Raw genomic sequence first — 26,677 nt, 5'->3', positions numbered from 1 at the left:
GAATGTGAACTGGTACAGCCACTCTGGAAAACTGTGTGGAGGTTCCTCAAACAGTTAAAAATAGACCTGCCCTACGACCCAGCAATTGCACTGCTGGGGATTTACCCCAAAGATATAGAGGCAGTGAAATGCCGGGACACCCACACCCAATGTTTATAGCAACAATGTCCACAATAGCCAAACTGTGGAAGGAGCCTCGGTGTCCATCAAAAGATGAATGGATAAAGAGGATGTGGTCTATGTATACAATGAAATATTACTCAGCCATTAGAAACGACAAATACCCACCATTTGCTTCGACGTGGATGGAACTGGAGGGTATTATGCTGAGTGAAGTAAGGCAATCAGAGAAGGACAAACATTATGGTCTCATTCATTTGGGGAATATAAAAAATAGTGAAAGTGATTAAAGCAGAAAGGAGAGAAAATGAGTGGGAAATATCAGTGAAGGTGACAGAACATGAGAGACACCTAACTCTGGGAAACGAACAAGGGGTAGTGGAAGGGGAGGTGGGCAGGGGGGGTTGGGATGACTGGGTGACGGGCACTGAGGGGGCCACTTGATGGGATGAGCACTGGGTGTTATGCTATATGTTGGCAGATTAAACTCCAATAAAAAAAATACACACAAAAAAAGAATATGGCAGGCACAGCTTCCCATCCACCTGAAATAGTATTTTTGATAACTAAGAAAATAGAATTGGTATGCATTTTTGAACTTCTTCTCTGAATGTGAACATGGGTGTGTTTTCCAAATTGTCAGGATAGACAGAGGCTAGTGCCTGACAGCATTAGACTACAGAACATCCTCTACCATCTGAATTGAAGCAGGGTAATTCTACTTACGAAAACCATCTGACATGACAGTTTCCCATGATATAGTTTAAACCTAGGTACCTGGATACACTATTTAGGGCACAGTTTTGTTTTATTATTTTATTATTTTATTTTATTTTATTTTATTTTATTTTATTTTATTTATCTTTTAAAGATTTATTTATTTATTCATGAGAGATACAGAGAGAGAGGCAGAGACATAGGCAGAGGAAGCAGAAGCAGGCTCCATGACGGGAACCTGATATAGGATTCGATCCTGAGACTTCGGGATCACACCGTGAGCCTCAGGCAGACGCTCATCTGCTGAGCCACCCAGGCATCCCAACGCACAGTTTTAGTAGGTCTTTCTGTCAGGCCAGCCTGAAGCAAAATTGAGAATAAAGGTAGTTTGTCTTTTTTTTTTTTTTTCTATGTTATCAGCTAACTTGTGTCCATGGTCTTTGAGTTGCAACTCCAATTCTGATTACTCTTTCCCTGAGACAATCCTGGAGGATTGTCTATATAAATATAAAAAAGAGCAGTCAAAATTCAATGAAAAGATGGGTCTGACTCTATTTCCTGAAAACAAAGCAGGCACAGACTTAATAGGAGAAACATATAAGTGAAATTATCGATTTATGAAATTATTCAAATGAGAAGAAAAGGATAAGAATGATTGCATAAGAGCATGAAATATAAGAATATTACCAGAGAGACTAAGTTTCAGAGTGAATGTGGACTTACACAAAGGGCTAAGATTGCTGAAAAAAATTTGAAAAGTATACCTCAAATAAGAGGAAGAGCAAAGAGGGTCTGATGCTTGAAGCTGACAGAGCAAAAGCAGAAATGACGTCTTTGCTCCTATTGTGCTTCTGCCTTTTCTATCTCTGAGAGTGGGCCTCATATCAGAATAAGTAGTAGCCAGTGGGTTAAGAGAGAATTACATTTCAAGTGAGCTTAAAGAAAGCACCTAGCTACTTTAAATAATTACATTAAAATATATTAAATGAGTAGCATATTATAACGTTAATCTTTTACTGATTTTTTTTTTTACTAATTCTTCAAGGATACATGTGAGGCATGCAAATAGGACCTTTAGGATGAAAATGGAATGAAAGTAAATTTTCTACACTGAAGACCAATGGTTTGATATGAAATCTAGATGAAATAATAGCTAAATAATTTAAAGGGTGGCTGATGAGCCCTTACCAAATTATTCAATCACCTTGATGATGAAAATAATTAGATAAATACAACATATTCTTGAATGGGAAGACTCCTTATTATAAACAGGTCAGGTTCCCAACAATCATATATAATTTCTTTAAGATTTTATTTATTTATACATGACAGGCACAGAGAAAGGCAGAGACGTAGACAGAGGGAGAAGCAGGTTCCTCACAGGGACTCATCCCAGGACCAGGATCACACCCAGAGCCAAAGGCAGATGCTCAACTGCTGAGCCACCCAGGCATCCCCCCAAAATCATATATTGATTCATTGACATCCCAGTCAATAGTACTGACATGAATTTCAGGAACCTGACAAACAGATTCTAAAACATATATAGAACAGAAGGCCAAGAATAACTAAGACATTTCTAAAGAAGACAAATGTGAAAAAGACACCATAAGATATCAAGATGTACTCTGAAATACATTTATAAAATCAATGTGATATTTTCACTATGACAGAAACCAGTGGGACGAATAGATATAAGTTTACACTGCTGATCAGTGGATAAATGCAAGGGTTTTGTTATTCACGTGATGGGAAAATATGAAAGCCAACCCTAATGGTTGGGATTAAATTATACAAAAATTAAATATGAAGAACAAAATCAAAAATATCTTGAAGGTAATAGAGGAGAGTTGTTGAAGGCTTCTTTTTAATTTTTTTTACATTTTTAAAATTTAAATTTAATTTGCCAACATATAGTGTAACACCCAATGCTTATCCCATCAATTGCCCTCCTCATTGCCCTTCACTCATTTACCCCATGCCCCCCTACCTCCCCATCTGCAACACTTTGTTTCCCAGAGTTAGGAGTGTCTCATGGTTTGTTTCCCTCTCTAATTTTTCCCACTCATTTCCCCTCCTTTCCCTTATAATCCCTTTCACTATTTCTTATATTCCACGTATGAGTGAAATCATATAATGATTGTCCTCTGATTATTTTTTCACTCAGCATAATACCCTTCAGTTCCATCCATGTCAAAAGTTCCATTCCTGATTAAAACTTTTCACAGTGTAGGGACAGAGGGAGCGTTCCTCAATATCTTAAAAGCCATCTATGAAAAGCCCACGGTGAATATCATTCTCAATGGGGAAAAACCGAGAGCCTTTCCCCTAAGATCAGGAACAAGACAGGGATGTCCACTCTCACCACTGCTATTCAGCATAGTAACTAGAAGTCCTAGCCTCAGCCATCAGGCAACAAAAAGAAATAAAAGGCATTCAAATTGGTGGCAAAGAAATCAAACTCTCCCTTTTGCAGATGACATGATACTATATATAGAATACCCAAAAGATTCCACCCCAAGATAGCTAGAACTCATACAGCAATTCAGCAATGTGGCTGGATACAAAATCAATGCACAGACATCGTTGGCATTTCTGTACACTAACAATGAGACTGAAGAAAGGAAATTAAGGAATCAATCCCATTTAAAATTGTAGCCAAAAGCATAAGATACCTAGGAAAAAACCTAACCAAAGAGGTAAAGGATCTATACCCTAAAAACTACAGAACACTTCTGAAAGAAATTGAGGAAGACACAAAGAGATGGAAAAATATTCCATGCTCATGGATTGGAAGAATTAATATTGTGAAAATGTCCATGCTACCCAGGGAAATTTACACATTCAGTGTAATCCCTATCAAAATACCATGGACTTTCTTCAGAGAGTTGGAACAGATCATCTTAAGATTTGTGTGGAATCAGAAAAGACCCTGAATAGCCAGAGGAATATTGAAAAAGAAAACCAGAGCCGGGGCATGACAATGCCAGATTTCAAGCTGTATTACAAAGCTGTGATCAAGATCGTATGATAGTGGCACAAAAACAGACACATAGATCAGTGGAACAGAATAGAGAACCCAGAAATGGGCCCTCAACTCTATGGTCAACTAATATTTGACAAAGCAAAAGACTATCCACTGGAAAAAGGACAGTCTCTTCAATAAATGGTGTTGGGAAAACTGGACAGCCACATGCAGAAGAATGAAACTGGACCATTCTCTTACACCATAAAAAAGATGAACTCAAAATGGTTAAAAGATTTAAATGTAAAAAAAAAAGATTTAAATATGAGGCAAGAATCCATCAAAATCCTAAAAGAACATCTTAAGACATATAAATCTAAATATTTAAATTTTTTTTTAAATTTTTATTTATTTATGATAGGCACACAGTGAGAGAGAGAGAAGCAGAGACACAGGCAGAGGGAGAAGCAGGCTCCATGCACCGGGAGCCCGACGTGGGATTCGATCCCGGGTCTCCAGGATCGCGCCCCGGGCCAAAGGCAGGCGCCAAACCGCTGCGCCACCCAGGGATCCCATAAATCTAAATATTTAAAGGACACAGTTAACTTTAAGTATAATAAAGTCAAGAAACTCTTTTCATCGAAATAAAACACAGAGTTATTTTAAAAAAGAAAGATACAGGGGGAAATCAGTTTGCAATAAATACAATTGAAGAAGGAATGATGTTTGGGAACAGATAATGAATTCCAAAATATATTATTAAGAAAAATGATATATCAAAAAGCTTTTAAGAAAGTAGGTCCTAGGAATTCTCTTCACAAAGATAATTTTTCTTCTTTCCTTTCTTTTTATTATATCTTTTTTTAAGATTTATTTATTCATAGAGATGCAGAGAGAGAGAGAGAGAGAGAGGCAGAGACACAGGCAGAGGGAGAAGCAGGCTCCATGCAGAGAGCCCAATGTAGGACTTGATCCCGGGTCTCCAGGATCACGCCCTGGGCTGCAGGCGGCGCTAAACCGCTGCGCCACCAGGGCTCCCCTCTTTTTATTATTTCTATATGAGATGATCAATGTTAGCTGAACCTATTGTGGTAATCATTTCACAATATATGTAAATAAGTCAAACCATCATGCTGTATGCCTTAAACTTGTATAGTCATGTATGTCAATTATCTCTCAATAAATCTGGAACAAAAGAAAAATGAAGTCCTTAATGGAATGAAATATATAGGCATTTCAGAAAAGGAAATATACATGAACCAGAAAGATACAAAAGGATTGCCAACTCATTAGTAATCATATAATTGCAAATTGAACATGCAACAATAGTCCATATCCTCCATGTTGACAATAATGAAAAAGGCAATACCAAGTGTTAGTTGAGATAAGGACAGTGGGAACACTAACTCACTGCTTGTGTGGTTAAATGGAAGAACATTGAAAAACAGTTTCATTTTCTAGTACACCGGTAAGGGATCCTTGGGTGGCTCAGCGGTTGAGCGCCTGCCTTCAGCCCAGGGCGTGATCCTGGAGTCCCGGGATCAAGTCCCAGATCAGGCTCCCTGCGTGGAGCCTGCTTCTCCCTCTGCTTCTGTCTCTTCCTCTCTTAATCTATCTCTCTCTCTTTCTCTGTGTGTCTCTCATGAATAAATAAATAAAATCTAAAAAAAAAACCTAGTAAACATGACTGAGATATTTTATTGTTGTCCAAATTTACACGTGTTCTTCCACATGCCCCAAATATCTTTCTGTTATGTTACACCATGCAACTAATTTTGGATAATAAGATGTGAGTGAAAGTGACATGTTACATTTGGGTTGAAACTTTTGAAAGTAGAAGTTTTCCAATTGTTCTTCCTCTACTTCAGTGACCACGTGTTACAATAGTGACATCACAAATAAAAGAAGCTTTGGTTATTGATTCTACAAATGGAGGAAAGTTTTGGGCATGTAGTGAACTTTGTGAGTGAAAAATAAACATTTGCTGCATTAAACCACTGAGATTTTTTAAGATGTGTTTATTAAATTCTAGTTAATCAGCAGTGTAATATTAATTTCAAGTGTACAATATAGTGAATCAGCATTTCCATACACCTCTCAGTCAGTGCTAATTGCAACAAGTGCATTCCTTAATCCTCATCATCTGTTTCACCCATCCCCTACCCACCTCCCCTCTGGTAACCATCAGTTTCTAGCTATAGTTAAGAATCTGTTTCTTGGTTTTTCTCTCTCCCCCTATACTCATTTGTTTTGTTTCTTAAATTCTGCATGCAAGTGAAATCATATGGCATTTGTCTTTCTCTGACTTATTTCACTTAGAATAATATTGTCTAGCTCCATCCATGTTATTGCAAATGGCAGCATTTCATTATTTTTATGTCTGAATAATATTCCATTATATATAATATATATTATATATTGATTCCATTATATTCCATTATTCCATTAATATTCCATTATATATAATATATATAATTTAATATTATATTATATATTTATTATTATATTTAAATATTATATATTATATATATAAATATATATTATATATAAATATAATAATAATATAATAATATAATAATATAAATTATTATTATTTAATTATTATTAATTATTATTAATTATTAATTTAATTATTATTATAAAATATATAGTATATATATAAATATAATAATATAAAATATAATAATATATAAATAATATATATAATATATATATAATAATATATAAATATTATATATTATATATAATATAATATATATTATATATATTATATATAATATATATATAATTATATATAATAATATATTATATATAATTATATATATATAATATATTATATTATAATAATAATATAATATATATAATTACATATAATATATAATATATATAATATATATAATTACATTTATATTATATATATAATATATATATAATATAAATGTAATTATATATATTATATATATTATATATATAATATAAAATATATTTTATATATTTATATTTTATATTTTATATTTTATATATTTATATATTATATATATATAATATTATATATATAATATATTTAATATATTTATATTTTATATTTTATATTTTATAAAATATTTAATATTTTATATATAATATTTTATATATATTTTATATTTATATATATAATATAAATTATATTATATTTTTATAAAATATATTTTATATATATTATATATATTATATATTATATATAATTATATATAATATATAATATATAATATATTAAATATAATATATTATATTATATATAATTATATATATATAATATATATATAATGGAATATTATATATAATGGAATATTATACGCACACACACACTCTCTCACATCTTCTTTATCCATCATCAGTTGATGGACACTTGGGTTGTTTCCATAATTTGGCTACTGGATAATGCTGCTGTCAACATCAGGGTGCATATATCTCTTTGAATTAGTACTTTTGTATTCTTTGGATAAATACCTTGTAATGCAATTGCTGGGTCATAGGATAGTTCTATTTTTAACTTTTTTGGGGAACCTCCCTACTGTTTTCCAGAATGACTTCACCAGATTGCATTCTCACCAACAGTTCACAAGTGTTCCCTTTCTCCACATCCTCCCTAATACCTGTTGTTTCTTGTGTTGTTGGTTTTAGCCATTCTGGCAAGTGTGAGGTAATGTCTCATTGTAGTTTTGATTTTTATTTCCTTGATGATAAGTGATGTTGAGCATCTCTTCATGTGTCTGTTGGCCATCTGTATGTCTTCTTAGGAAAAACGTCTATTCATGTCTTCTGCCCATTTTTTAAATGGATTATTCATTTTTGGGGTATTGAGTTTTAAAAGTTCTTCATATATTTGGGAAAGTAACCCTTTATTGGACATGTCATTTGCAAATATTTTCTCCCATTCTGTAGGTTGCCATTTAGTTTTGTTGATTTTATCCTTTGCTGAGCAGTTGCTTCTTATTTGGAGAAGTGAATTTAGTAGATTTTTCAGGATACAAAATCAACAGACATCTGTTGCATTTCCATATACCAATAATGAAGCAGCAGAAAGAGAAATCAAGGGATTAATCCCATTTATCATTGCACCCAAAGCCATAAGATACTTAGTAATAAACCTAATCAAAGATATAAAAGACCTGTACTCTGAAAACTATAAAACACTGATGAAAGAAATTGAAGATAACACAAAGAAATGGATAAATATTCCTTCCCTATGGATTGGAGGAAGAAATATTGTTAAAATGTCTATACTACCCAAATCAATCTACACATTTACTGCAGTCCCTAGCAAAGTACCAACATTTTTTACAGAGCTAGAACAAACTATTCTAAAATTTGTATGGAATTACAAAAGACCCTGAATAACCAGAAACCTGGCAAAAGCAAAGCAAAGCTGGAGGCATCACAATTCCAGACTTCAAGTTATATTACAAAGCTGTAGTGATCAAAGCAGTATGGTACTGGTACAAAAATAGACACATAGATCAATAGAACAGAATAGACAACTCAGAAATGCATGAGGGTGCATGAGTGGCTCAGTTGGTTAAGTATCCAGTTCTTGATTTCTACTCAGGTTTTGAAATTGAGCTTTACATTGGCCTCCATGCTTAGCATGGAGCATGCTTAAGATTCTCTCTCTCTTCCTCTCTAAAAATATAGAAGAAGAAAGAAAAGCTAGAAATGAACCTATAACTATATGGTCAATTAAGCCTTTGACAAAGCAGGAAAAAATATCCAATGTGAAAAAGACAGTCTCTTCAACAAATGGTATTAGGAAAACTGAACAGCAACATGCAAAATAATGAAACTGGACTACTTTTTTACACCATACACAAAAATAGATGCAAAGTGGATTAAAGACCTAAAATAAGACCTTAAACCATGTATTCCTAGAGGGTAACAGACACCGTAACCTTTTTGACATTTGTCATAGCAACTTCTTTCTAGGTATGTCTCCTGATGCAAGGGAAGCAAAAACAAAATACTGGAACTTCATCAAAATTAAAAACCACTGAAATTTTGAGCTGTGAGTACCATCACGATAGAACTTAGTCTTTCCTGACTATCCTATACTCTATAATTCATAAATTCCATTCTTGTATGTATACACCAGAGGAATTCTTGAACTGTTCACCAGGATACATATATAAGAATATTGCATAAGAATATTGTATAAGACTAACAATATTGCCCATGGTAGCAGAAAACAAATTTAATATCTGAAAATCTACCAAGTTTAGGAAACAGAGCAAGACCCACAAGAATACAAATAGTATGGCTCCATTTTTAGAAATTCAATAAAATGCAAACAATGTATTATGTACAAACAGATATGTGTGGTGTAAACTGTATAATATATATATATATATATGATTAACACAAATATCAGAATATTGCTTGCACTTACAGTTTAAAAATGAGATTGGGAATAGTAATATTCACAATTATAATAGGTAACTCTATGTGCCAAGTAATTATCTAAATACATTGTTTTTTTAATATAAATTTATTTTTTATTGGTGTTCAATTTGCCAACATATAGAATAACACCCAGTGCTCATCCCGTCAAGTGCCCCCCTCAGTGCCCATCACCCAGTCACCCCCATCCCCCACCCACCTCCCCATCCACCACCCCTGGTTCGTTTCCCAGGGTTAGGAGTCTTTCATGTTCTGTCTCCCTTTCTGATATTTCCCACTCACATTTTCTCCTTTCCCCTTTATTTGCTTTCACTATTTTTTATATTGTCCAAATGAATGAGACCATATAATGTTTGTCCTTCTCCGATTGACTTATTTCACTCAGCATAATACCCTCCAGTTCCATCCACGTCGAAGCAAATGGTAGGTATTTGTAATTTCTAATGGCTGAGTAATATTCCATTGTATACATAAACCACATCTTCTCTATCCATTCATTTTCGATGGACACTGAGGCTCCTTCCACAGTTTGGCTATTGTGGACATTGCTGCTAGAAACATTGGGTTGCAGGTGTCCGGGCATTTCATTGCATCTGTATCTCTGGGGTAAATCCCCAGCAGTGGAATTGCTGGGTCATAGGGCAGATCTATTTTAACTCTTTGAGGAACCTCCACACAGTTTTCCAGCATGGCTGCACCAGTTCACATTCCCACCAACAGTGCAAGAGGGTTCCCCTTTCTCCACATCCTCTCCAACATTTGTGGTTTCCTGCCTTGTTAAATTTCCCCATTCTCACTGGTGTGAGGTGGTATCTCATTGTGGTTTTGATTTGTATTTCCCCAATGGCAAGTGATGCGGAGCATTTCCTCATGTGCTTGTTGGCCATGTCTATGTCTTCCTCTGTGAGATTTCTGTTCATGTCTTTTGCCCATTTCATGATTGGATTGTTTGTTTCTTTGGTGTTGAGTTTAATATGTTCTTTATAGATCTTGGATACTAGCCCTTTATCTGATAGGTCATTTGCAAATGTCTTCTCCCATTCTGTAGGTTGTCTTTGAGTTTTGTTGACAGTATCTTTTGCTGTGCAAAAGCTTCTTATCTTGAAGAAGTCCCAATAGTTTATTTTTGCTTTTGTTTCTCTTGCCTTCATGGACGTATCTTGCAAGAAGTTACTGTGGCCGAGTTCAAAAAGGGTGTTGCCTGTGTTCTCCTCTAGGATTTTGATGGGATCTTATCTCACATTAAGATCTTTCATCCATTTTGAGTTTATCTTTGTGTATGGTGCAAGAGAATGGTCTAGTTTCATTCTTCTGCATGTGGATGTCCAATTTTCCCAGCACCATTTATTGAAGAGTCTGTCTTTTTTCAGTGGATAGTCTTTCCTGCTTTGTCGAATATTAGTTGACCATAAAGTTGAGGGTCCACTTCTGGATTCTCTATTCTGTTCCACTGACGTATGTGTCTGTTTTTGTGCCAGTACCACACTGTCTTGCTGACCACAGCTTTGTAGTACAACCTGAAATCTGGCATTGTGATGACCCCAGCTATGGTTTCATCTAAATACTTTGTATATATTAACATTTATTAGTGAAAACAAAACCTTATGTGGCAAATGCTATTATTATCACCCTCATTTTGTAAGTTGGAAAGTGAAGCCCATGGTATATTTGTAACATTCCTCAGTTCATGGAAGTTAGCAAGTAATAGAGCTTGGGCATTGAACTCAGGTGGTATGAGGCATAAGCCTACGTTCTTAACTATTATGCTACATTAGAATGGGACATGTGATGCCCTTATGAAGCACTGATAACTTTCTATTTCTTAAACTGGATAGTAGATAAATCAAAGTTCATTTTAACATTATCTTTTAAACCGTACTGATTCATTTTATATATTATTTTGTACATAAGGCATTTTCACATCGATGAAAAAATAATAAAAGAGAATAACATTTAATTCCTGAAAAATTGTGAACTAGCTCGGGGAGTTTCCTTTTTAAAGAAGTCACAGAGACAACATTGGAAGTATGGATTGTAGCTATTAACGTAAAATATGTCAGAAACCATTGGGGAGACCAAAGGTTGTCAAGAATTGTGTGCATGTGTATACTCATATGTGTGTACATGTGTGTGCACAGGAGCAGATTTTTCAACTTCATGCATCGATTAGCCAGATACAATAGTGTGGAAATAGTTTGGATGAGAGCTTTTATATCCTATTACTCTTCTTTACATTGACTTAGAATGATCATTCATTGCTTATTTTATTGGCACAGAAATTGTCAGTGACATCCCAGATCATCTGGTGCCAGTGCGCTAATTTCAAGGGCACTACAAAGACTCATTTGTGTTTAAGAAGGTGGTGTGAATAAGTGTAATCTAGGACATTCATTGCTTCATCCTATTCACCACCAAACTCCGGAGCTCATGGATTATATACTAAGGAGATTGCCACTTTTAGTACTGCTTATTCCCAAACCCAGAGTGATTGTGTGGTGGAGTGACAGCAAATAGGTATGTTTAGTAGTTTTTCTCTGGTGCCTCTGGTGCCAGCACTATCTCTTGGACCATATCCCCTACCATCTAATGCAACAGATGGGGTGCAAAATAGCTTAAAATTTGGCACTTCCCCAATACATATAACTAGACAGGGTACATGATACTTCTATGGGACAAAGAACTTGAAGGCCAAAACAACTAGACTTGTGAAGAGTACAAGCAACATAAAAGGGAGACAGAAACTGAACAAAACATACCATCTGAATAAGAATTATTGGAATAAAGAGACCAATAATTTAAAATGAAAATATATATCCTCAAATCAAATATAAATATTATAAAACACAAAGGTTATTAAAAATGAGTATGTGGAATCAAAATATTAATAAAGAATACAGTAGAAATAAAGGAAAATATAACACTATAAATGGAAAATAGGAAAAGTGGGAGGAAAGTTCTGCCCTAATAATATTTACAATACATATAAGTGGCCTAAACTTACCAATATAAAGACAAATTTTATAACTGGTATTTAAAAAGTCAACAACATTATGTCTACAAGGACACACTTAAAATAATAGAGAAAAGTTGAAAATGAAATATAAAATTATGGAAAAGATATACCAGGCAAATAAGGGCTAAAAAAAGTAAGGTAGTGTGTTAGTCAAGGTTCTTAAGAGAAACAGAACCAATTGTGTGTGCATGTATGCGTGTGTGTGTGTGGGGGGGTGTGTAGACAGGGACAGAGAGAGGAAGGAGGAGATAGAAAACAAAACTAAAACTAAAACTTCATTTTATGGTTCTCTGACACGTTTCCAAGGATGAGATTAATTTGAGGCCATTAGCCATGATTAATCAAACTCCAATAAAAAAATATACAAAAAAAAGTGGTGAAAAAAAGACAAAAAATAATAATTTGAGGCTATTAACTATGATTAGAAGTAGGTCCCCCTTGTGGATACAGTGGTTCAATTGATGCAAGCATGATCTTTTCCAACTCCAGTCAGCTGTTTTCATGGCATTTTAACCTCTGTCTGCATTTGATGAGAATCACTCCTTCACTGGAATCACAGGATTCATCTTCCTTGCTTGGTGTAATCTAATCATCATTGCTCCTAGAGCTTGACTTGAAAAGCAGTTATTTTATTTTATTTTTAATTATTTATTTATTTATGATAGGCACACAGTGAGAGAGAGAGGCAGAGACACAGGCAGAGGGAGAAGCAGGCTCCATGCACCGGGAGCCCGACGTGGGATTCGATCCCGGGTCTCCAGGATCGCGCCCTGGGCCAAAGGCAGGCGCCAAACCGCTGCGCCACCCAGGGATCCCGAAAAGCAGTTATTTTAAATTGTTTTCTTCAGAGCAGTGTCTTATACATTATCAGATCTTATTGTCTTCAAACTTTGACTTTCTCTCTAGAAAGTAAAGAAAGTCAAACAATTGTGTTATCAGGAATTCATAGCAGACCTATTTATCCCAAATTAGCATATCTCATTACTGTCTCAAGGACACAGACTGAATTGTTTTTGAAAAAGGGCCTCAAAGAAAAAAAAAAAAGAAAGAAAAGAAAAGGGGCCTCAAAAACCTTATCTTTTGGAGAAGAAACATATTCCCATGCAACTGCTTTCCAACTCTCTTCTTTCTCTATGGAAAATGAACAAAACCAAAATCTGAGTTGTCTCTGTCCGTTTGGGCACTTTGCTTGCTCTGAATCCCTGCAATGATTTCTAGTACGAGGAATAATGTAAGCCTACTCCCTTCTAAGGAAAGTGATAAGGATAGAAGAGAACACTGTCCTATTCTTTGTCTAGCTTAAACGTTTTGTAAATACTTATTACCAGTAGTGTCCATACTAAGCACTTTAAGTACATTTTCTTATTTATTAATCAGAACAGCCTATGATATATATTTTTGTTATCTCTCCTCCACCTTTCATATGAGAAATCTAGAGCATAAAATGATCAAAAACAGAGTCCAAGTGTCATAGGTAGTAAGCACTAGAGATAGGTCTACATTTCAGTCCTATGTGACCTTAAACCCACATTCATCCTCTACGTTATGCTGCATGATTGATCAAAAAACTAACACAGTACTTGGCACATAGTAGGCACTGAATAAATGACTGCCAAGTAGTGATTACAACTGATACTGGATACATTGCTGCTGGGTAAGAATTTTGAGCCAGCTAAGCTCTGTTATCATGCATTTGAATTTATACCATGTCATAAATTGGGGGTGTCAACTGGCAAGTATTATTGTTTTAAATTAAAGGGAACTAAAATTTATTTTTGATGTTTTAGTGAGAATTTTATAATACTCCTGGGGGTACACATATTCTTAGATTTCTCCCCATCCTCCTAAAATAATACTTTTTAAAAATGCATTTCTCAGGGTGCCTGGGTGGCTCACTTGGTTAAACATCTGCCTTTGATCCTGGGAGCAAACCCCATGTCCAGCTCGCTCCTCAGTGGGGAACCTGCTTCTCCCTCTTCCTCTGCCTGCCACTCTGCCTGCTTGTCCTCTGTCTGTCAAATAAGTAAATGAAAAAAATCTTAAAAAAAAAACAATCACATTTCTCTTATTTAGTTCTTCCCTATGGTTTACTTGATCAAATCTAAATCTTTTGGTTCTGTATTCAAGGTGATCCATAATATGCACTTCTCTTCTGCTCATGTATTTTTGGACTCTCTTAGTAGCACTATTGCCTTTTCCCCCACCCCATGTACTCTACTTTCTTCATAGTGTTGTTTAATGCCATTTAATACTGTTTGGAATGCCCTTTACCATCATATTGATTTCTACTTATAGGTATCAAACTATTTTACCACAACACTTGGAATGCAATAAAAGCCACATTTTTGTTTTATTTTATTTCTATTTATTTATTTTTAAATATTTTATTTATTTATTCATGAGAAACACACACACAGAGAGGCAGAGACGCAGGCAGAGGGCGAAGCAGGCTCCACGTAGGGAGCCTGACATGGGACTTGATCCCAGGTCTCCAGGATCATGCCCTGGGCTGAAAGCAGCGCTAAACCACTGAGCCACCTCTTTTGCCCACATTTTTGTTCTAAATGAAATTAAATTCAGTTTGAGCAACCGCTCATCAAGGCTTATGAAAGGTTCAGTCATTCATTTGAGATTTTGTATAAGAGTGCCTTCTCCCTCCCTATGGTTGTATTGGAGTTTCTAGGGCTTTTGAGTGTGCCCCTAACAGTCATCATTGCCTATTTCTTCTCTTTATAGTCACCTATTATTGCTTTGACTCTAGTTCTCCACAATGTATTGTATGCTATGGCTCCCTGAAGTATTTCTTAACCTCTAGGCTTCATGCGTTATCCAAAATTGTCCCTTAAGAGTAGGAAGCTCTGATAGTAATTTTATTCAGTTCTGCCAAACTTGGTCACGAGGAACCATCAACACTCACAAGTTATAGGTATTTAGTGCTTTCTACAGGATATCATCCAAGCATCCTCATTCAAGTCATTGCCACATTCAAATCACCATTCTATATAAGGCTTATACCTCCTCTATTTCTGGCACAGTCTTTTTACCTGTCTCTAGAGATGAAGGTGCATAAGGACATGAACCTACTTCCCTTAAACTTTTAAACCACCAAACTCATCACTATCATCTCTGGTAAATTGCAAAATTGGCTACAAATTATGTTCATCATTCTACACATATCCTCTGGCAAAGTGATTTTGATATTGTTCCCATCAAGAGGTTATTTTCTCTGCTGCTTAAATCTGGGCTTGGTCATGTGACCTATGTTGGCTAATGTCATATTAGTAAGTGTGACACAAGCAAGAGGCCTGAAAAGTATTTGAACTTTGGACCTTGCTCTGTCTTGCTGTGTTCTTGGCACCCAGCATTTACCATGTAAAGAAGTCCAGGTGAGCCTTCTGGAGAATTAGAAGGCCATGCGGAGGAGAAGTGAGGTATCATGACCAAAAGACTATAGACCTCCTGATAAGTGAATGAGATCATCCTGGATCATCTACTTTCTACCTGATGAGCAACTATAGACATATGAGTGAGGACGATCAGGATTAGCTGAGCCAACCCATCAGAAAAGTACCTGGCAAAAATATGAGCTAAATAATAGCTGTTGTTTGAACCCAATATATTAGTTTCCTAGGGCAGCCATAACAAAGTACAACAGACTGTGTGATTTGACAAGAGAAATTTATTTTCTCACAGTTCTGGAGTCTAGAGGTCTGACATCAAGATGTTAGTAGGGCTGTTTCTTATGAAACTTCATTTCTTTGGCTTGTAGATGGCTGTGTTCTCCTTGTGTCTCCATGTGGTTTTTCCCTCTGAGCATGTTTGTGTCCTAATCTCCTCTTCTTATAAGGATGCCAGTCATATTGGATTTTAACTTAATTACCTTTTTAAATATATTATCTCGAAATAGTCATATTCTAAGATACTGGGATTTAGGACTTCAACATTTGAATGGAGGTGGGCACAATTTAGCTTATGACAGTCAATAATCTGTTATTTCATCTATGGGGTTTCCTCACCCAAACAAGGTTATCTTTAGGGTGTCAACTCCTCCACACTTGCTCTAAAATATAAAATCTGGGACGCCTGGGTGGTTCAGTGGTTGAGTGTCTGTCTTTGGCTCAGGGTGTGATCCCGGAATCTGGGATCGAGTCCCACATTGGGCTCCTTGCATGGAGCCTGCTTCTCCCTCTACCTAGGTCTCTGTCTCTGTCTCTCTCTCTTTCTGTCTCTCTATGTCTCTCACAAATAAATAAATAAATAAAATCTTAAAAAAATAAAATAAAATATAAAATCTAATTTATTCCTCCTTTGGAATTAAGGAGATCCCAGATCTCTAAGATTCTCTTCTCTTCAGTGGGGATAAAAAGCACCAAGAAATTTGCTCATTAAGCTATAGAATTAATAAATTATTACACAAAATACCAGCCCTTCAGTGCCCTCTGCCATAGGACTTTACTTAATTATCCAAATTCTAAAAGATCTTTCACCGTTCTGAATTTTACAAGACTGGCACACTCATACAGTGCTTGGGACTTAAATATATACTATCCTGCATTGTAATCATAGGGCATAAAATGAGACTTTTAGAGGGTAGAGCTCTGTTAGAAAATTTATACTTCTATTATAAAATCTGGCCATGTAGTTGGCACTCATTTACTTTGGTGATATTACATCTTACAATCAATGACTCTAATAGCACCCATTTTCATTTTAATTTGTGTATGATCTGACTTTCATACTTTTCATGGCAAAATGTGAAGACACTGTGTTTTGTTCCTTTTGTCATCATAGAAATGATCTCAAAATTTTTAGTGCTTGTAATGAGCTTCAGAAAGGAGATACCTAGAACACTTACAGTCTTTAGTGTTTGTACTTAATATTTGAACTTCACTAAGATTATTCAAGCAGCAAAATAGCTCTTATAAATATATCCAATTATTTATTTTCAGACTATTAAACAAATTGCTATATTGTATATTATATCTAAAGCTAAACTCAGAGCTTCTATGTTTTTCTCCATTTATAAATGGAGTCTAAGAAAAAGTAAAGTGATCTTCAACCTCAAAGGTTTTATGGCTGTTATTTGTCACACCAGAAATGTTTCAATAAACATGCAAAGACAGAAAGTGATTTTTTTTATATCCTAGTTAGAAAGAAAACAGGTGCTATTATAGCTATTGACTGCAAGATGCAATATCACTAAACTAATTAAACCCGGAAATCTTGAGTACCTAACAAGCTATTGCAAATAGGTCTACTCTGTGCGACACACAATTCTGACACATCAAAGGGACTTGTCTCTGAAGAACCTATCTTTATACTCAAATAGTGCTCCTGACTGTAGCCAGTCAGGCTCTCTCTATTTTACTTATTGTGGCCTCTGTGTCTACTATGATCCAAGAATGAATCCTTCCTGTTTCCTTCCAATAATCACTTGCTATAACTTTTTTCAAAATCTAGTGCAGAAATTACCTTCTTGAATAAATAGTAATAATGATTAGCATTTACCTATGCCACGTCTTGTTCTAAATATTTCCATATTAAACCACTTGATCCTTTCAATGATTTTACAAGACTGTTGTTGTTCTTGCTTTTTATTCAGGAGGTAACTAGTCACAGGGAAACTAAATAAATAATTCATGTTGCATAGCTAATAAGTGGAAGAAAGAAGATATAAACTCAAAGAAGCCTGTCCCTAGACCTCATGTTATTAACAACTATACCATGATACTATGATGAATTTATTCTGCATTTTGTTCATACTCATAAATACATTTTAGATATTTTTAATATCTACTGTATGCCAGATTATTATTATGTACTCATAAGTGTTATATCAGTTAGTCTTCAAATGAAACATCTCTGAGGTAGGGAGAGAGGTATTGGGTACTTGGTTCATACAAATATGTAAAGATTTTACCAACTTAAAATTATCCATTGGGATGCCTGGGTGGCTCAGCGGTTGGGCGTCTGCCTTTAGCCCAGGGCATGATCCAGGGATCTGGGGTTGAGTCCAATGTCGGGCTCCTTGCAGGGAGCCTGCTTCTCCCATGGCCTGTCTCTACCCCTCCCTCTCTGTGTCTCTCATGAATGCATAAAATCTTTAAAAAAAGTATCCATCAAATTTTCTTAAATTGCTCATAAAAAGTAGTCATGGTTTTTTGTATGTGTATCACTGGATGATAATTCTTATGCACACAAAAGTTTGAGAGTCCCTGAGCTAAACTAAGGGAAAGAACAAAAACAAAAGAAAACATTGTATGCTAATGCCAAAAATTCAAATCATAATTGCCTTTGGGTAATTATGAAATTCCTAGAATAGGATGAAAGATGGTAGAAAATTCTAACATTGCTGATAGTCTGCACATTTTGCTTTATGTTACTTTTATGTTAGGTTTCCATGTGTTATTAGTTTTATTCAGTATGAGGATTACACAAGACACTGTAATTGTACCTTAGGGGTGATTGAAGTGTTAGGTTATTAAAGTTAGCTTCTAAGTTAAATGCACAAATATAATATGGCTCTATTATACTATTATTATTATCATCATCATTTACATATGAGGAAATTGAGATTTCAAGAAGTTAGGTAACATGCCAAGATCACCCAGCTTGGAAGTGATGGAAGTAGGTCTAGCCTGACTGCAAAACACATTCTGTTTCTACTATAGCAGGTTTCTTTTGGAGGAAGTAATACTATGGCTATTAAGAGTCTGAATCTAGATTGCCTATGTTTGAAGTCTAGTCTGACACTGACTGGATGAGTGTGAGAAAAGTAAGTTCTTTGTGCTTCAGTTCCCTTACCTGTAAAATGTGAATGGTGAAGATAATGGTAACATTACACTTTCTTCATAATATTGTGAGAATGAAATGAAAAAGAAAGTGTATATAAAACACTTTAAAAATGCATGTCACATGGTAAGTGCAAAATACCTTCTCTTATTATCTAGTTTGTGTCCACAGGCTCAATTTCAGTAGAGTGGAGTTGGGGGTGGGGAAAGTAGAAATTCTATGCTGATTGCACATTATGAACTTTCACCTCCTTGTGTTGCCTACAATCAGCTTTAGAAACAATGAGACGGAAACAGAGCTTTGATTACAGTGTTCTACTATCCAATAAAGACCACACCTGCTGTGTTTCCAGTTAAAAAGGCCTGACAGAAACATCTACTTCTACAACAGCCTTCCCAAATATGCGAATGCAGATGTACTTGTTATATAAATAGCACACCTAAACACATCAGGCTAGGAAGCAGATGGAGACTGTACATAATTGTGCTAACATTTATGTTGTCAATATACTCTCTTGAGCCATCATTACAAGATTCTTGGGGGTCTCTTTCCCCCTCTTTGGAAAGCTGCAATTCCCATCAACAGTGGCAAGAATTATATATTTGCATCAGGAGACACATAAACTTCAAACAAACTGTCAGAATGAGTATTCCTGGGCTGTAGTTTGATAAACAAATGTATTACAATGAACCCTGAGTAAACTCCCTCCTCCCACCTCCTTGTGGGATGATCAAAACAGTTGTAAATTTTAAACAATGTAGATCATTATATTGTGCATCACTGAGCCTCAATTTTTTCTCTGGAGTTGTGGATATAGGGATGACACCTGGGGAGCTTGAGACCTTGTGGAGACTGGTTAGTGGTAAAATTATGAAAAAAAGATTTTGGATTATCTCTGGAGGAAGTGTGTATGGCCAATGGAGGAATGATAACAGGGATGTTGAAGATAATTTCTGTTTATTTATTTTTTTTAAATTTGTATTTATTTATTCATGAGACACACACACACACACACACACACACACACACACGGGGGGGGGCGGAAGGGGAGAGGCAGAGACACAGGCAGAGAGAGAAGCAGGCTCCATGCGGGGAGCTCATCAGGGGAATCCATCACCAGTCTCCAGGATCACGCCCTGGGCCTGCTGCCATGCTAAGCTGCTGGGTCACTGGGGTTGATCCCAAGTTTCTGTTTAAAGGGCCAGTAAATGTTAGTCCAGAACAGTCATCCTTAGCCAGGGATTGATAACAGAATTACTTCAGATGTTACAAAACACAATCACCAAATTTTATCTCAGACCTATTGAATAAGAATTTCCAGGGTGAGAAAAATTTCATTAAAAGATTAAAAGCTCTTCAGATGATTCTTCTCTGTGCCCTAGATTAACTACCACTGTTTAATGCACTTAAGAATTCAGGATTACCAAAGGAACTTGTAAAAACCATAAAAATCAAGTCCCTTACCTGTCCTTAGGTTCTGATTTAGTAGATATTGTGGTGGGCCCAGGAATCTGCACAGCCAGGTGCCAGTTTAATTGCCTGTGTTTGGAAAATAATAAATTAGAGCATAATTATAATGAGTACTTTGATCCCTAGAAGAGCCTGGTGTATTTCAGGGTTAAATATATAGGCATTCAATAAATACCTGTCTTTTATATAACATTGAGCTAGACTTCTCTGTACTTGGATGTGGTGATGGAAAAGAAGTATAAAATATGGGTCTTGTAAATAGAATATTTCTATGCTCCTGAGAAAACACATTTTACCCACAGAGACTAAGTTAGACTTTTCATATAGCAGGGCTTTGGTTATGAGGAGGTTGGTGGTGGACATAGTAGATCAAAGGATGATAGCTCAATAGAACTCTTTCCACAGCTCCCTTAGCTACCTTCCTTATCCCAGATACTTCTACATTGACCACATCAGTTTAGCCCTAGCACTCAGGGCAGTGAACACCATCTATCCTCTGTAACCAGACAATTTATCTGAGAGGAATGGGTTGACTTTTCAAGCCAGGCTTCTTCATTTCTTTTCTTCTTCTGGCTGACATCCCTTTCATTCAAGTAAAGATACTCTTACCTCCCCCCAAAGAGGTGCAAATTGCTCTCTCTAGGATACTTGCATGAGTTTATCAGTCAAAGAAGGAACAACACCTTTTCAATTCAGAAGTGTGACTGCTCTTTGTAGGAGGGAATGAACACAGTGGTTCTCTCAATTATCTTGCTCAAATATAATGTCTAATGCCCTTTTCAACTGTGGCCCGAGACTAAGGCAGATGCTGCAGTTATGCTTTTTAGGGCAATTTTCTCTTGTCACATTAGTTGCCACTCCTCATTTGCCACCTTTTTCCAGTGTTCATTACCATCCATTTTATGCTACAAAGACAACCATTACTGTCACAAACCAACATGTTGTTGCAAAACCAAGTGACAGATTGTTTTTTGTATTCTGAGTTACAGTTGTATAATGACAAGCTTCTTTGTTAGATTTTTTCCCCTGGCTTGAAGCATGAGTCAGTTTTCATAGATCTTCACTGTATCCATTCACCTTCCCTGAATTCTATTTTGACTTACAGACTCTGAGATACTTTCCACATTATACAAATAGCCTAAAGAGGAAAATCTGTTTTCTGGCAGTCACATGCTTACTTTGTATTTTTAGATATTTATGTTATCTGTATTCTCATTGGATCACAACATTTCTCAGGTATAGGTCAAATAGAAGCAATCACTCTTAGTTTACAGATATGGAAATTAAAGCAAAATGTTTAAATGATATTCCCCTGATCACACAGTTCAAGACTAAAAAACACTCAGGATAAGAACACAGATCACCTCATATCTGGCTCAGGGTTTTTCTTACAATTTTAAGATAAACTAGCAATTCTATATTGCACTCTGAAAATTAAAAAAAAAGGTAAGATAGCATAGACTGCTAGTTACCTATCCTACATCCATTTATCCCATATTCTTTAGAAACAAAACTCTTATATTAGATATCATCATATATTCAGCTATAAAATTATAATTCCTAGTGTATAGGAGATGTTTCACGAAAAATCCATTTCCTGGGATGCCAATGTGGCTCAGTCAGTTAAGCATCTGACTTGGGTTTAGGTCATGATCTCAGGGTCCTGAGCTCTAACCCCTCCCTCTGCTCATGCTCTCTCTCTCAAATAAATAAAAATCCTAAAAAATCCACTTCCTTTTGTTTTAAGGCACACAACTAGACTACATGTTCCAGCCTTCTGTGCTATTAGCTTTGATCATGCTGATTGAGTTATTGCCAAAGGAATGTGAATAAAAGGAATGCCTATCTCGTAGGGACTTTGGTATTTAATAAAAGGGTATCTCCAAATTCTTTACCCTCTCCAGATGCAGTAGGGGTGATGAGGCTTCAGAGAATGACAGCACCACAATTTGAAAGGAGCCTGGATTCTAGAATCACCATATGGAAGAGAGCTATCCACAAATCAGCAGCATCTGCCCTAGACAAGTAGTGAGAATTCACTGCTATTAGTGTTTGAGTCATTCCTTTTGGCTTTATTTGCATGCAACAGCATCATCATCTATTATATTCAGGGATTTTTGCAGATTGGTGTTGCCATGTGATCAAGTTCTGAAAAGTGATATGGACATAAAATTTGTTGGGGGATATTTCTGAGAAAGCTCCTGAAACAAGGAGCAAATAGATAGAGAAAGTACCCCTCCCCTGATTTAAAATAAATTGCTTCCTACATCTTTGAGTATTGACACATTGTCTGGAATTCTAATAGCCATATTAGAATATGAAGTGGATTCAGACATAAAGTCATATATGAAGATGGGTGAAACAGAAATATACAAGGATCTTAGGTCATTGATTGCCTCCTTCTACCACTACACTAACTACACTAACTTTCAAATGTCTACTGGACTATGTGAAAGGATTTACCTTTGCATATTTAAGCTACTATTATTTAGGTTTTCTGTAGAGGTGGGTAAACCTAGTAGATGAAAAATTCAGGTCAGACTTTTCCTGTTATAGAATTAATTGAGAAGCCTCTGTAGGTCAAAATCTAACCCTCTCTACTAATACCCATTCTGCTTGCTAGAAAATCTGAAATACCCTACCACAAGACTCAGCCTTTGGTACAAATACATGGTTCTCTAAGAATGGTTCTTTGACAACACCTATGAGCTTTTTTAGAAATGCAGATTTAGGGATCCCTGGGTGGCTCAGTGGCTCAGCAGTTTAGCGCCTGCCTTTGGCCCAGGGCCTGATCCTGGAGTCCAGGGATCCAGTCCCACGTCAGGCTCCCTGCTTGGAGCCTGCTTCTTCCTCTGCCTGTGTCTCTGCCTCTCTCTCTGTGTGTCTCTCATGAATAAATAAATAAAATCTTAAAAAAAAGAAATGCAGATTTAGGGGCTTCACTTTCACTAAATTAGAATCACTGGGAATGGAGGTTAATAAACTGTCTTCTTGAGTGCCTGGGTGGTTCAGATGGTTGTTTCTGCCTTCGGCTCAGGTCATGATCTCCAGGTCCTGGGATTGAGCTCCCAGAGAGTCTGCTTCCCCTTCTCCCTCTGCCTCTCCCCATGCTTATGCTCTTTCTCTTTCTCTCAAATGAATAAATTAGAAAAATCTAAGCAACTGTCTTCTAACAAGTTGTCTAGATTCTTATACATTTTAAAATGTGAGTGAGGAATTTTTCCAAAAGCCTGTTGATTCTCAATTATTATTTGAGTTATATAATCATTAACAAATTGACACGAATTTAGTGATTTTCACTACAGGCTGTACGTTAAAATCACCTGAGGAGCTTTATAAAAATTCCTGTGCCTGGGCCAAATTATCAGATAAACTGATGGCACAGTTCTAGTTATGGGTGAAGTGTTCTGGCTAGAGTCACTGGTCATCCAGGAAGTGGAAGGTAGACATCAGACTCAAGTTAGGATGAAACTACTTGGTTAAATTAGCCTGCAGGGTTTTTGTATCAGGCAATGAATGTGAAAGGCCTTTGTAAATTGCTGTTTTATTTTACAAATATATTCACATTCTCAACTTAATCCAGAAGCTAGAAAAATACTACTGCTGCTGGCAATGACAATAATAATGGTAGATAATTCTTATTGAATATTCTATACCACACAACTAGATTTTCTAACACTCTAGGAATTACTGGTTTCTCTGATGGATGGTTTTATCCAAATTAGTAGTATGAGCACACTGGAGAAAACAGTGATTCTTGTTTTTGGAGACTGTTAAAAATGAAGTCAGGGCACCAGGGTGGCTCAGTCTGTTGAGATTCTGCCTTTGGTTCATGTTGTGATCCCAGGGTCCTGGGATTGAGCCCCACGTTGGGCTCCCTGCTCAGCGAGGGAGTCTGCTTTTCCCTCTCCCCTCTGTTCATCCCCCTTCCCCTGCTCTCTCTCTCTCTTAAATAAATAAAAATCTTTGAAAAAAATGAAGTGTTCAGCTCTCTAAAACATTGTTTGCATCCTGTAAGGAAACTGGATTCTTTAAATGACCATTTACCTGTTGAAGACATATTAGTCTGATTATCTTTCTCCTCCACGAAACAGTACTGAATATTAAATTAGAATCCAAAGTGGGTAAATAATTTTCTGTTTTTCAATTATTTCAACTATACTACATATATGATAAATCTCCTCCAGAAACTTAAAATTTGATGAGATTTTATGTGCATATATGCACACCCTTTGAATTCCTGGGCCCTTTGTTTACTTGGTATTATTAACTACATAAGATCATTGTTTATTTCTTTGGTTCCTCATCTTTACTGCATTTCTTACAAACAATTCAGATCAGTGGAGAGTAATTTTGAAACATGTGACTTTGATGCCGAATAGTTTGTTTCCTATAACTGAAAACAAGGAAAATAAGAAAAAGACAATAAGAAGGAACAACATAGGTAGAAATTTAGAACCAGTAAACTGGAATCAAAGTGTTGAAACAAAAGTTGCATTGATCATTCAATAATGCCAAAAGGATCCTTCAGGGATGCCTGGGTGGCTCAGTGGGTTAAGCAACTGCCTTAGGCTCAGGGCTCAGATCATGATCTCAGGGTCCTGGGATCCTAGTGGGCTCCCTGCTCAGCGGGTTTCTCCCTCTCCCCACTTCTCCCCCAGCTTGTGCTCTCTCTCAAATAAAAAAAATCTTTTTAAAAAAGACTACTTCAGTTTATAAAAAAAGATATCTTTCTGGCTTCTTTATTTTGGAGTCCTCTCAAATGCATTTTAAGTGTTTACATCTCTTACACAACAGATAGGCTGAGGGGAAGAGAAGGGAAAAAAATTAAAGAGACAAATACATAAGGGGGAGTGACCTCCTCAAGTAATCTGTGAAGAAATACTGTGTTAAAACCCTTGCTTTCTTATGTTTGAAAATGCTTTAAGTGCTCTGAGGAAATAATGGAGTTCAGGCCCCTTCAAGATAATCTCAGGTAAGAAGTAGCTTTGAAAATTCTAGGAAGGATAAGGGTTATAAAATGCAGTTTAGCTTAATACCTTTAGAGTTAATTAGCTATTCATTAAAAAAATATGGAGGAAAGAGAGTTGAGATGAGTGGCAAAGCAGAGGGAGAATAGAAGCTAACCAAGTTGGTAATTTAGTCACTTAGGTAGCCATACACCTTCTGAAATAAAGGTAGTTATGAGGGACTATGTCTGCTAAATAGAAGAGGGAGGAAAAGGAGTAGCTTAATCTTTTTCCATATTACATATATATTTATTTATTGCTTATGACTTAGGGGAGATAGACTCAAGGAATAGGGACTCACTTCCATTAAAGACAGTTCTCAGAAGTTGCACATGACACTTGCTTTGTATCCCTGTAGCCAGAACATAGTCACATAGCCACATATAACTTAAAATGAAACTGAAAATTATAGTTACATTCTAAGCAGCTACATTCCAGCTAAAAATCAGTAGTTAAGTAATTAACGAACAGGAGTAAAACAGATATTAGGCAAATGAGGAGTCTGCTGTCTCCATCACTTAACATACAGGATGAAGAGATATTTTTTCTTTTATATTACAAATTATAAAATGCAAATAAGAATATTCTTCGTTGTTTCTTTGTTGGATTCAGTTCAGTAATAGCTTATTTAGCACCTAAAATGAATAAAGGATTTTTCAATCTGTAGAGGAGAAAAAATAGAAAAGCAGAAAACCAAACTACAACACACAGTGTGATAAGCATTATCAGAAATGTTTAAGTGGGGGACTCCTGGGTGGCTGAGTGGGTTAAGCGTCAAATTCTTGATTTCTGCTTAGGTCATGATCTCAGGATTGTGAGACAGAGCTTCCCTCTTCTGTTAAACCCCTCTCTGCCATTAGGCTCTGCACTCAGTAGGGAGTCTGCTTTCTTACCCTATGTCTCTGCCTTTCCTCCTACTTATGCATGCTCATGTGCATGCTTTCTCTTTCTCTCATATAAATATTTTTAAAAGAGAAATGTTTAGGTGAAATACTATGCATTCCAAAAGGGAGAGAGATTAATTATAGCTAGAGTATTAGGGAAGGAAATGTCTAAGACTAGTGATGGACAAACTATGGTCCTGGGGGCCAAGTATGGCGTACTGCTTGTTTTTATAAATAAGGTTTTATTGGAACACAGCCACACTCATTAATTTAC

Source organism: Vulpes vulpes, chromosome X (assembly GCF_048418805.1).
Source record: "Vulpes vulpes isolate BD-2025 chromosome X, VulVul3, whole genome shotgun sequence".
Lineage (NCBI taxonomy): Eukaryota > Metazoa > Chordata > Mammalia > Carnivora > Canidae > Vulpes > Vulpes vulpes.
Note: the sequence above shows the minus strand (reverse complement) of the source record.